The following is a 12870-nucleotide window of genomic DNA, read 5'->3' on the forward strand; positions in this document are numbered from 1 at the left end:
ATGGGTTTAGAGCCATTGTGATATCTGTAGGTTTCATGCTTGTAGTGGTGTCTCTGGTATTTTGTGGTTTTTGGAACATTCCACTCACAGAATACCCCTTAGGATCTCTTGTAGGGCTGGTTTAGTGGTGATGGATTCCTTACGTTTTTGTTTGGGAAAACCTTTTACTCTTTCTGTTCTGAATGACAGACTTTGTGGGTAAAGGATTCTTGGCTGCATAGGTTTTTCTGTTCATCGCATTGAAGATTTCCTGCCTTTCCTTTCTGGCCTGCCAAGTTTGAGTAGATAGGTCTGCTACTACCCTTATGTGTCTACCTTTATATGTTAAGGCCTGTCTATCCCTAGCTGCTTTCAGAATTCTCTCTTTATGCTTGTATTTTGACAGTTTCACTATGATGTGTCATGCAGAAGATTGATTCAAGTTATGTCTGAAGGGAGTTCTCTGTGTCTCTTGGATTTCAATACCTGATTCCTTCCCCAAATTGGGAAAGTTCTCAGCTATGATTTCTACAAGTACACCTTCAGCCCCTTTCTCTCTCTCTTCTTCTTCTGGAATTCCTATGGTACGGATATTGTTCTGTTTGATTGCATCACTTAGTTCTCTAATTTTCCCCTGGTACTCCTGGATTTTTTTTATTTCTCTTTTTCTATAGTTTCATCTTCTAATTCACCTATTCTCTCCTCTGCCTCTTCAATCCATGCTGTGTCTACCTCCATTTTATTTTGCACCTCATTTATAGCATTTTTCAATTCATCATTACTGTTTTTTAGTTCCTTGATCTCTGTAGCAATAGATTCTCTGCTGTCCTCTGTGCTTTCTTCAAGCCAAGAAATTAATTTTATTACTATTATTCTAAATTCTTGTCCCATTATATTGCTTAAAATTGGTTTTGATCAATTCATTAGCTATTGCTACTTCCTGGAATTTCTTTTGAGAAGAATTCTTCTGTTTCATCATTTTGGCTAGTTTCCTGTCCCTTATGTGTTTTCAAAGCTTGTTGTGTGCTCTGTACCTGGGACCACTGCTATATTAAAGGGAGGTCATACACTGTCCAGGGCCTGGCCCTTCAGGAGATGTTTTTTTGAAGATTTTTACTTGTTTTTTTTTCTTGTGACTTTGACTATATTATTACCCTACTTCTAGTGATATTTTGGACCTTCCACCAGGTGTGCTTTGATTTGTTCCTTGGAGTAGCCCTGTAAATGAAAACAGATAGACAAACAGGAGATAAAAACCCACAAACACACAAATAGCACAAACGAACAAATAAACAACAACAAAAAACTAAAGACTAAAAGCAAAAAAGCCCAAAACATTGACTATAAGTAAAGAAGAGGGTGGAGGCGGTGCTGATGGAAAAGCACATGCAAAGAGAGAAATGACGGGGGGCGGGGGGGAGGAGTGGGTGGGTAGAAAAAATAAACATTGATTAGTCAGAGAAACTAAAAGGCTTAATCCAGAGAGAAAGAAAGGAAAATAAAGAAGGAGGCAGAGAAAATGAAACGAAGATAAAGTTACCTAGATGGAGAAACTATATGGCTTGGTTATTCCAGAGTGAGAGAAAGGAGTGTAAAGCAGGAGGTGTAGAACCTGTATCAAGACATTGGATTAAATATGTCTCAATAACCAGAGTAACCAGCCTAGGGGAAGGAAAAGATGAGGAGAAATGGGGGGAGATGAGGAGAATTGACCTAGAGTTAATCCAGGCAATGATGCATCACTTGACAGGAGTAGCTGTCCACAGGGTCTGTGCTGCTATGGTGGATATGCAGTTACCCAGTGCAAAGAAACGTGTTTGTTGTATCTGGACCCACCTCCACTATGGGCCCTGGGAGTGATCCCTGAGGCCCACCTTGGTGGTGGTTGGGGTGGCGGGAATAGTGATTCCCCAGTCTCTTCTCCATGGAGCCAGACCCGGTGGACTCAGTTTGAGTCATCCTCACTGTGCCACAGGTGCAGACGGGGCAGTCCTTCTCTTTCTGCCAACTCCCCTGACCCTGTGCTTGGCTAGGATTCAAAGTACCACTCTGTGAGCTCTGGCACTGAGGAAGCACCTCTCAGTGCAGAGGTATGTGATCCTGGCTGGCTTTGTCTGTGCCGCTGCATTTCAGGGAGGACAGCCTTCTCCTACTGTGGACCAAGAGCCACCGCCCTCACCGCCTGGAGCCCCTGGGGTGGCAGACAGCAGGCAGCCTTTGTCTTTTCCCACAGCACTCCAGGGAGATGGCCACTGTTTCCTCCTGAAGACTGCACCCTCGGCCCAGCCAATGTGCCCAGGGGTAGTGGACACAAGCAGCTTCTGTACTATTGCACAGCCCTTCAAGGAGGTAACCACTTTTTCCAAGTGAGGACTGAGTCCCTAACCTATCACAGCACCCAGACCCCTGGCTCCCCTCCTCCCAAGGTGTGTGAACGGGGAGCCAGCCCCAGTCAGAAGAAAGCCCTGCAGTTAGAGATTATATCCCTCTCAGTCTCAGTTCAAGTTCTTTCTCTTGTTCAGATATGGTCCTACACTTCCTAGCTGCTCTTTCTCTTCCCTTTGTCTCTCTGCAGAAGGGGATCCCTCCCCTCTGTGCCTATGCAGCTTTTTTTTATCTCCCCCAGTTCGCAGTCACTCACCTATCTTCTTTGCAGCTTTCTCATTTTCTGCCTAGTAGATTCAGTCTCTTTTCCTCCCAGAATCTGGTGTTCAAAGTCCTTTGGCTTCTACACTTCTTTGTTTGAGAGACACAGGAAGTATGGGTTCCCTCTACTTCTCCACTATGTTGGCCCCTCCTCTTGTGCTGGCATTCTCAAGAGCCTGAAGCCTGCTTCAGATTCTGTGTCTCCTTCTCTCTCCGCCCCTCCCTCACTCACACCCTCTCTCTTTCAAAAATAAACATTAAAAAAGTTTTTTTTAATTTAAAAATGAGAATGATTATAAGAAAAAGTATGTGTTAGTAGCAACCATAATAAACACTCGTGGAGATTGGATTCTCATTCTCTTAATTGTCTTTGAGGTTTTGTTTTCCACCTATAAACCGGTCATATCCTGAATTTTTCTAGTTTCCCTCAATATTTGGCTACAACTCTCCAAACTAACATTTATAATTCCTCTCCCACTTTTCTGACTTGTAATTATTAGAAACTAGTTAGACAACTCTATATAAACTTTAGGTAAATCATCACAACAGTTCCTGTATAGATAATCTTCCTGCCTGTTGCTATGTGAAATACTCAGACAGATCATCAGAGACATTCAGACTGCACACCAGGAAAAATCTGTCAGATGGTCATCACCTCTGTCACTCTGTCTGAAAATGCTTCGAGCCTGCCATCTAAAATCTTCTTGATTGGGTACACTCAGAACTCAGATACTGGTTTGAAATTTGCTCTAACCATTAACTATTGTTTTTCTTTTGTGTCCAAAGAAATGCTTCTTATTAAATACCTGATTGCTTATACAATAGCCTAACTTTGGAAGCCCACCTGAATTATTGCCTTAACTGTTCTCAGGACTAAAAAAACTTGTTTGATGAGATATGGAACAATCTACTACTCACTATTAACCCAAATGTGCTCTCCACAGCAATCAGCTCAGCTCTTAACATGTAAAGTTTCAGAGGAGGAAATTTATGGGGCACCGGAAGGCTGTTCCAAAATATGCCACTTTGGCAAATTGACTATTTTTTATTTTTTTTAACATTTATGTATTTTTGAGAGACAGAGACAGAATGTGAGTGGAGGAGAGGCAGAGAGAGAGGGAGACACAGAATCCGAAGTAGGCTCCAGGCTCTGAGCTGTCAGCACAGAGCCCGATGAGGGACTTGAACTCATGAACCATGAGATCATGACCTGAGCTGAATTTGGATGCTTAACCAACTAAGCCACCCAGAAGTCCCAACAAATTGATTATATTTGATTAAAGTTATTAAGAAACAGCCAATGCAAGAAGGACAGTCTGACCCTCATCCTTCCTCCTGAAAGCAGAAAATAAATTCCTCAAGTGAAGGGTACCTCCATTGCATCTGGAGGTAGAAGGCATCCTTACCATCAGAGATAAGAAAGTCAAGGCTAAGAAAATTGTATGAAAAACCTTGTTACTTCTTTCCTAATTTTCTATCCTAAGACTTAGCCCCTTTGTCTCCTCAATTGTTTGCAAATTTATTTTTTCTTTGTCTAAAATATATAAAATCTATCTGCTTTTTTTCACTTCTGGATCTCATATTTCTATGAGCTCTTGTACGGATGAATTGAAATTGTTTTCTTTGTCTATTTATTAATTAGATCAGCTTTATGTCTTATTTCTAATTAATTATTAGATCAGCCAAAGGACCTAGAAAAGAAGAAAGGTAAAGTTTTCCTCCCCTATAATATCAAAATGTACCTGTAGACTTTTCTCCTTCCCAGAGTGAAGACATGAAGTCAGGAATCCCAGAGGTGAATAAGCATATCATCTTCTGGTAAGCCAGTACAGCTGGCCAAGAGTAGGGATAGCTTACCAAGGATAGAGAGGAAAGTTAGGTGTTGAATACTTCAAACTGACTTTTTAAACCAAGTGTTAAAAATAAGGTTGCAATACAGATGAGTTGTGCTCCTCTAACACATTTTAGGCCATAATTTATTGCAGCCAAGGCTGATCAGTCAAGCTTGCATGACTCGCAGTCCCTAAACCAAGCCATAACAGCTACCCAAGATCACATGAGACCTGTTCTCAAAAGTGCCTCCCTTATCCTTAGGATCCAGGCCTCAGGTTAGGGTACAGACTGCTGCCTTCTGAGTTCTTTCCCAGTGGGGAAAAGAAGCATTGGCAGTCTTCTCCATGTCACTTCTGAAGACTCCTTTCTTTCCTGATCTCATTCTTTACTTCCATTACTTTGCCAGTTCCCACCATTGGCATCTGGAATGAAGGATGGGAAGAAAGAGGGAGGGAGAAAGAAAAAGAAGAGGTGTCTGCCATTGCATTGTTTGCACAGTTCAAAGGATTTACTAATGAGTCTTCCTATTGTCTAAGCTCCTTGTCTATACCTGGGTTTTGCAATCTACACACCCAGGGAGATCACAGAAAACCAAAGAAGCCTTTCACAACAGGAAAGAATGGCTTCCCCCACCTTTTACAGTAGAATCAAAGAGGTGATTGTTAAAGGCCAATGATTTTGATTTGGAAGACTCACACAGCTATTGGAACAGGCCCAGTGAAAAAGGAAAGAATGTGCATAGGTAGAGGAAGGTAGGAAGATGGGGAAAGAGGGTTGTTGAAAGCCAAGTTAAAATTAAGTTTTATTAAGATAACCTCTCTACATATTTGCTTACCTCTACTGCCTGACATCCTTATGCAGTGGCGAGTCCAAGGAGAATAATATGAATTTCCTTACCATATATATTCCCTTCTCCCCCTCTTTATCCAATGGTTGTTAACTGGTGGGAACAATGTTGGCAACATTTGGCAATGTCTGGAGGTATTTTTGGTTGTAACGACTAAGAGGAAGGGGGTACTGTATCTAATGGGTACTACTAAATATCATACAATGCACAGGACAGTCCTCCACAACAAAGACTTATCTGGCCCAAAATATCAAAAGTGCCAAGGTTGAGAATTCCTTCTATAGGCATCTATTCCTGGCATGAGTGGAATTTGAAGAGCAATATTTATGCACTTTGATGTGGTTTCTGAGAAGTGTTTCATTGTTGTTATTTATGGGAAATTTTATCTTCCTATTCATCACCCCCATACTTACCCCCGTTGTCAGACTGAGGGAGGCTGCCTCAAGGTTTTGTAACACCTTAGAATTACATCATAAGTCTCATATACAGCCTTCTGATGGATCCACACATTCCCTATGTTATTATTCTCCGTTTATTATCTTCATGATCTATGTTTTTCTCTTCCATATTATCTCATTTTCCCCTCTGTAAATTCTAGCATTTATTTTTGCTTCTTTCCTTATAAGGAGTGGAGGAAATCCCAGGCTCCTCAACCAGGGTTGATGGCAAAGTTTTTACTGGAGTAGGATATTTAAGAATAATATCTGGGGCACATGGATGGCCTAGTAGATTAAGCATCCAATTCTTGATTTTGGCTCAGGTCATGATCTCATGGTTCATCAGTTTGAGCCACTGTGGGGCTCTGTGATAACAGTACAGAGGCTCCTTAAGATTCTTCCTCTCTATCTCTCTCTCTCTGCCCTTCCACTGCTCGCACTCCCTCTGTCTCTCTCAAAGGAAATAAACTTAAAAAAAGAATCATATAATTCATCACATTATGTCTCGTTGTAATAAAACACATTTTTTTCTCTTCCGGTTTCTGCTGTTAAATAGACAGTCAAATCATTTTGTGTGTAAGGCTATCATGGACAGAGGGATGTTGTGCTACAGTTGAAACTTTATTTCTTGAGAGGGAAGGGAAGAGTGGGTGCGAGGTTTTTCAGTATCATGCATCATAGGTAACTATGAATAATTACTTAAATTGGTGATGAAAACGTAACACATTAAATACTAAGAAAATGTGGGGCACCTGTGTGGCTAGTCAGTTAAGCGTCCAACTTCAGCTCAGGTCATGATCTCATGGTTCATGAGCTCAAGCCCGGTATCAGGCTCTGTGCTGACAGCTCAGAGCCTGGAACCTGCTTCAGATTCTACGTCTCCCCACCTCTCTGCCCCTTCCCCACTCATGCTCTGTCTGTCTGTCTGTCTCTCTCTCAAAATAAACGTTAAAAAATTTTTTAAAATATCAAGAAAATGTATCATAAAAATTTATGTGAGGCTGGAGGATTCCACAGTTTATTAATGCTATCAATGAAGTTATTGTGAAGGACCCTTTGTAGTGCTCAACCCAGTGATGAGTTCCAAAAGGTTGAATATCTTGGTATTAATCCAACACTGGACAATTTGAAGAGATTTATGAGTCAGAAAAAGTTTGAGATTTATGTATGCAAAAGGATAGACTTGTACATCAGTGACTTGTTCAGATACAAAATAATACATCAATGAGAAAATGTTCTGAAACTCAACCCAACATCCTATATGTGGAGAATGTCTGAGTCTTTCTTTAGTACAATTCCATAAATGTTTGAATTATTTCTAAACTTTGAACCAATTAAATGGTAACAAAATAAAAAATGGCTTATAGAATCCAAGATAATGTGTACTGGACTGTCTATATGCTGAAGGAAGATAGCTACTACTTTCCAGCTAGCATCCAGGATGCCATGATGTTGTGTTACACTTGCACACTGTGTGATGCTAGTGTGAAGATGCTGGAAATGTGACAAAGATGCCCTTAGTGAGCAGAACCCCATTTGCATATTTTTTTGCTTGCATGTGATCTATATAAGGCAAAGGACCACTGCTATGTGTATGTGCATGTGCATGTTTGTGTCTGTGTGTATGGCTATGGATAGAACTAAGTCTCAGCTAAGAGCTAAGAGGGCTAAAAATTGCAGCATGTCCTGGTCTAAGAAAGTACCCAGAAAATCTGGCTTGAGATACAGAATAGTAGTTAAGTTACTAGATCTCTGCCTTCTACTAGAACTTGTTCTAGCACATATGCCTTTCAACAGTCCACAAACATTTTTGAGTTCCAACTATGTGTTGGTCACCTTGATAAGCACAGAGTATACATGGGTGGATAAAGCAGACAATGTCCTGTCCTAATCCTCATAGAGTAAGTAATCACTTGTTTGCTTACTTTATCTCTCTTTCAAAATTTCCATGAAGTTCCATCCTAGTTTATGACAGAAAGCTATGGAAGACAAACAAAAAAAATATTGCAAGAGGACACCTTTAAAACCATGTGGGGTATCTATCTCTCTCTTAAAAAAATCTTTTAGCTTAAAAACTTATGAAAAGGTACATATCACAGCAAAGTGTAGAAATATGAATGGTAGCCTGAGCTTAAGTTTAGTCCACAATTGAGGTTTATATCCCTATTGGCATGTCAAGTGAAATAGAATGATGTGAATCTGTGGAATCATCTGGTAATGAACTTATCCTTGAGGGAGACAGAGCTGGGAATTTTAGTTGCATTCCAGTAACCAAGCCACCTTCTTGGGATAGAAGTGGCTCTGAGTACCACTTTGGGTGGGCAGACCACATAGGTCCAGGACCAGCGAAGTCATAGGACTCATCTCTGAGTCTTGTGAAACAAGAAATTGAGACTGAATGTGAAGACACTGTCTTCATGAAGATACAGTGGGGTCCACCTCAGTGATCAAGTGTGGTAGAGGAGTAGAGAGCTTAGGTTGTCTTTGGCAAAAAGGACCAAAAAATACACAAGGAGATTTTACATTTTGAAGGCTGGCAGCTGTAGGAACACAGGGAGATGATACTTCTGGCTCAAACATCAGTGTCTTCCCTGGGAGCAGAACTTGGTGAAGTGTCACCTTCAAATGTGTTTCTTCCAGAGACTTTATTATGGGCTGAATTGTGTCTCCTCCCTGCACTCACCTGCAGAATTCATGTGTTGCAATTCTAACCCCTTAGTATTTTTGAATGTGACTATGTTTGGAGATTGGGTCTTTATAAGAATATTTAAGGTAAAATGAAGTCACATGGTTAGACCCTAATCCAACTGTTCTTCCTTTAAGAGGAGTGAATATAGACATACATACTGACCAAAAGGTGACCATGTGAGGATACAATATGGAGGTAAACCAAGGAGAGAGGCCTCAGAAGAAAGCAACCCTGCCAACACCTTGATCTCAGACATCCAGCCTCCAGAATGGTAAGATAATAAATTTCTATTATTTAAGCTACATGGTCTGTGGCATTTTATTATAAAAGCCTAAGCAGACTAATACTGATCCTGATAATAAGGGAGTGGGTTAGAAGAGCATTATAAGCCTCTTCATGAGTACACATGAAAGAAGCCTTGGAAACTGCCGGAATAACTGTGTATTTTCAGGAGATACTCAAGAACAGGCATAATGTAGATGGAAATACAGGAGGTTTCCAAGCACCAAGAGAAGTGAACATTCATTTTCTTTTACAATATTAATTTTAAAGTCTCTCAAGTTTTTAAATTTAAAAAGTTGAAGTTTTGGGGCACTTAGATGGCTCAGATGGTTAATGATCCTACTCTAAATTTTGGCCCAGGTCATGGTATCATGGTTGGTGAGATTGAGCCCCAATTTGGCTCTGCCTTAACAGCAAGGATCCTGCCTGGGATTCTGTCTCTCTCTCCCCCTCTGCTCCTCCCCTTCCACAACTCGCATGCACATATGGGCTTTCTCTCCCTCTCTCAAAATAAACTTTTTTTAAAAAAAATTGAAGTTTTGGAAGAAAAATATTAATTCTTGTCTATTGTTTTGTAGCTGGCCTAAGTTCCTTTTGTGATCTAGCTCAAGCAACGTTTCAAAGAGTATGGAAAACATATTTTTAACAGTAATAACACTATAAGGTACTGATGACTTGTTTCATAACAAGAATAACACGAAGAATTTTGCACAGGATGATGTTTAATTTGAAAAAAAAGAAAAATAAAAAAAATGCTTGTAAGGCATTCCTCAGTTTTAAAGGTGGAGAAACTGAGGTTCAGAAAGGCCAATTTCCTGCCCAATGTCAAATTGTAATAAGTGCTGAATTTGGACTAACCCAGGTGAGTCTGGCTGCAAAGACCTTGTTTTTCCCACTACACCCCACTGCTTTCCAAATTGACAACTATGGATGCGAAAGAATTGCTCCCACAGCAGCCATCATGTTGCATGCTGTTTGGTGATATTTGTCAGTAGGCTTGAGGCTTCAGGATGGAAAAACTAGAGGAGACGAAGCTAAATCAGAAAGCTGAAATTTACTATCAGAACTAAAAACTCACTTGGCAGAACAGAACAAAGAGGCTGGCCATAGAAATGCACTGAGTCTTTTATTTTGAAGATGCTGGTGACTATGGACACACCTTTGTCCTCAGTAGCAACCTCTCCTCCAACCCCTGGAGCCATGGTCCCCATCAGTTTCAGTGGCCAAGATAACAAGACACTTGCTCCTCAGCCCATAGAGTTTCCTGTTATGTCATCAGAGGGTCCTGAGGAAAGGTCAGTCAAAGCTTAAGTAGCACCCACAGAATTGAACATCTGAGCTTAGAAGTCACAGAGAACTGGTCTCTTTGAAAGTAAGGGAAGTTCAATTATTTTTTTTTAAACTGGCAGAAGTCCAGGACATGAGGATGTTTTCTTTCCTTTGTACAAGGCAAGCAAGCAAGAGAGAAAAGTATGTGTGCTTGGAGACGGAAAGAAGGGGAGATACTATTTTGGTGCCTGACAGCAAGCAACAGAGACACGCAAAGGATCCTGACCTTCCTCAAAGCTGCTGGTCAGAGGGCATGCCAGAGGCCATGGAGAGTGGCTTAAGGTAGGCTTTGCTTGGGAAGAAAGCCTTGAGGTGATGGTGCCAGGGGGAAAGCACACCAGTAATTTCTTTGGTCTTCTTCCCTGTGGAAGATGGGGTGGGTGGGGAGAAGGGCAAAAAGTTCAAACAAGGATAAGAGATCTCTGTACAAAAGCATTAGTGTAATCAAGAAATAACCTGTGATGTGTTTCATGCAAGGGTGTGTGTGTGTGTGTGTGTAGCAATAGAAGGCAGAAATTTTAAAAATATTGTAATAATTTGCTCATGAAAGCAATGATCATTTTTAACAGCATGATTAACAGCATGATTGTTGCTAAACAAGTACAAACTCTGCCAAGAGAAAAGGTTGAAAATTTTAAAATAAAATTGAATGACTCAAGTGATATCTGAAAGATATTCACAACCCACCCGGAACTGTTCATGAAGCTTCACATCTGTCAAGGATTTAGCAGGAATTATCTTTGTATGAGAGATCTACTTTAGACATAGTGCTTCCACTGAACAGATGGAAAGACTGAAAAACAGAACATGTTAGTACTCTATTTTCTAGCTTATGTTCTTTCAGTCTTTCAACATTCCTTAGATTCTGTGCAGATACCATTTTAATTTAGCTACAAGAAAAGATATTAAAAAATTATCAACATATTCCCAATTCTGTAGGGTTTTCTCAATATAGGAGAAAGATGCAGCATGAGTACCAAGTAACACAGTCTGCAAACTTAGGTGTGGAAGAGATGAACTCCATTTTTGAATAATTAAGGCCAATATGTATTAAGAGCCAACATTCCACTGGTTACAAGATTCTGGTAGGAATATATAGTTGACAAAAGCCTTCCAGGTGAATCTCAAGTGATTCAAGAGAATCACTGAGAGCAAATGTAGAACTTGAACTGAATAGAAAGTTAGAAAGAATTTGGACAACAGGAAACAAGCAAAATGAAGATTCAAGATATAGGTGGGAGATCTGCATGGCACATGGAACAGTATTGTAGAGAATAGATCTGATGCTGACAGATGGGTGACTCAATGAAGAGAGTGGAAAAGAAGTTCAATAAATAATACACTGGTTAGACATCAGAAAATTGCTTAACACATCCTAAGTCTTCAATGATTTGGTCTCTATAATCAGGATTAATCCAAAGAATACTCCTAGAGTGTACAGGCTAGCACCACAGGGAAAGCCAAATGTGTCTTTTCTCCAGACACAGACTTCCTCAGAAGCTCTCTCCTGCTGGGATTCCCCTTCTGCATGAACCAAGATGGTCCACCCCACTTGACAATGACAGGCTGTTGGACCTTGTATCTTGGGGTTTCTCAGAGTGGTGATATGCCTTTGTATCATCTAAATTCTGTGACATGGGGACACAGGGATGAGCCGACCTAACAGCTATATGGCAATTTACCAGGAAGGAGAACAATAGATACCTACTTTCAGGTGAGAAAGCCACAATCTTCCTGTTTTCTAGCCCAGATTAATCCTGCAAGCAGAGTGTCATATATTCCTTTAGGCTGCTTTGAGAAATTTATTCTTCCCAAATATCCTTTGGGTATTTGTTTATCTGAAGACCCAAAAGATAGTTGAGTGGTACAATCTATTTTCTAATTAATCTAATTTATTTCCTTGAAGCTTTAAGCAGAAAATCTTGGCAATTTTGGTAACAAAAAATTAAAAATTTTAATTTTCTAGCAAAACAGGTTAAAATTCACTTAATCTTAAATGGAGAATATTTCACAATATATGTTTGATGATTTCATATATATTATATATAGCATTTATATACAATATAATATATATTATACATATGTAATATGTATAATATTATAATATATATATAGCATTTGCCATTTTTTAGTTCCAAATTTAGTTCCAAATTTCATGTCGAAACACTTGTTCAGAATCTATACCACATTTTTCTCAAAAAACCCTGCCAAAATGGTTATGAAGTTTCAGATTAATCCATAAAATCCTGATTAATCTACAAAGGAACTGATTTTGAACATTGGTAGCGCCATTTATCCTAACCATTGTTTGCCACATAATGGATACTTATGATTATTGTACTTTCAGTCTTTCTTTTCCCCACTCATTCACAGTAAAAATTTTTTTTGAAGAAATAGGGAAGAAACTCATTTTTATTGCATTTTGGCTTTAGGAAGGGTACTTTCACTGATTAATTCCATAAATTCTCCCAAATCCTGTGGGTAATAATATTTCCCATTTCTCAAATTGGGAGACTTAAAATTTATCAGCAAAATGAGATCTGAGTTCCAAGATGCAATGCCAAGAGCACCTCTCCTTCCTTTAGCAGCGCTAAATCCTCCCTATTCCTCAGTGACCTGGAGGAAGGGCCAGGAGAGCATTCTTTCCATGGGACAGGACCTCAGAGGAATGGATGTCCAGGATCAGAAGGGGAAGGACAAAGACATTGGTCAGCCACATGTACAAAAACTGGACTGGCTACATATTATAGGAGGGAGACAACAAACTCTGTCCCGATTTGTCTCCATTATAATAATTCTACATATGGAATAACACATGCTCTTTATTG

At 39.9% G+C, this 12870-nt stretch overlaps 1 long non-coding RNA gene across 1 annotated transcript in view; it reads right to left on the minus strand.

Annotated features, from left to right (window-relative positions):
• Positions 1-1007: 1007 nt before the first annotated feature.
• Positions 1008-12870, minus strand: part of LOC125166649 (uncharacterized) — a 43919-nt gene continuing 32056 nt past the window's right edge. The window contains exons 4-5 of the long non-coding RNA XR_007152482.1: positions 10269-10404; positions 1008-1197 (exon numbers count right to left, since the gene is read on the minus strand). This is a non-coding gene — a long non-coding RNA (uncharacterized LOC125166649). The remainder of the gene's footprint in view (positions 1198-10268; positions 10405-12870) is intronic.

The sequence above is a fragment of the Prionailurus viverrinus genome, chromosome B2 (genome assembly GCF_022837055.1).
Source record: "Prionailurus viverrinus isolate Anna chromosome B2, UM_Priviv_1.0, whole genome shotgun sequence".
NCBI lineage: Eukaryota > Metazoa > Chordata > Mammalia > Carnivora > Felidae > Prionailurus > Prionailurus viverrinus.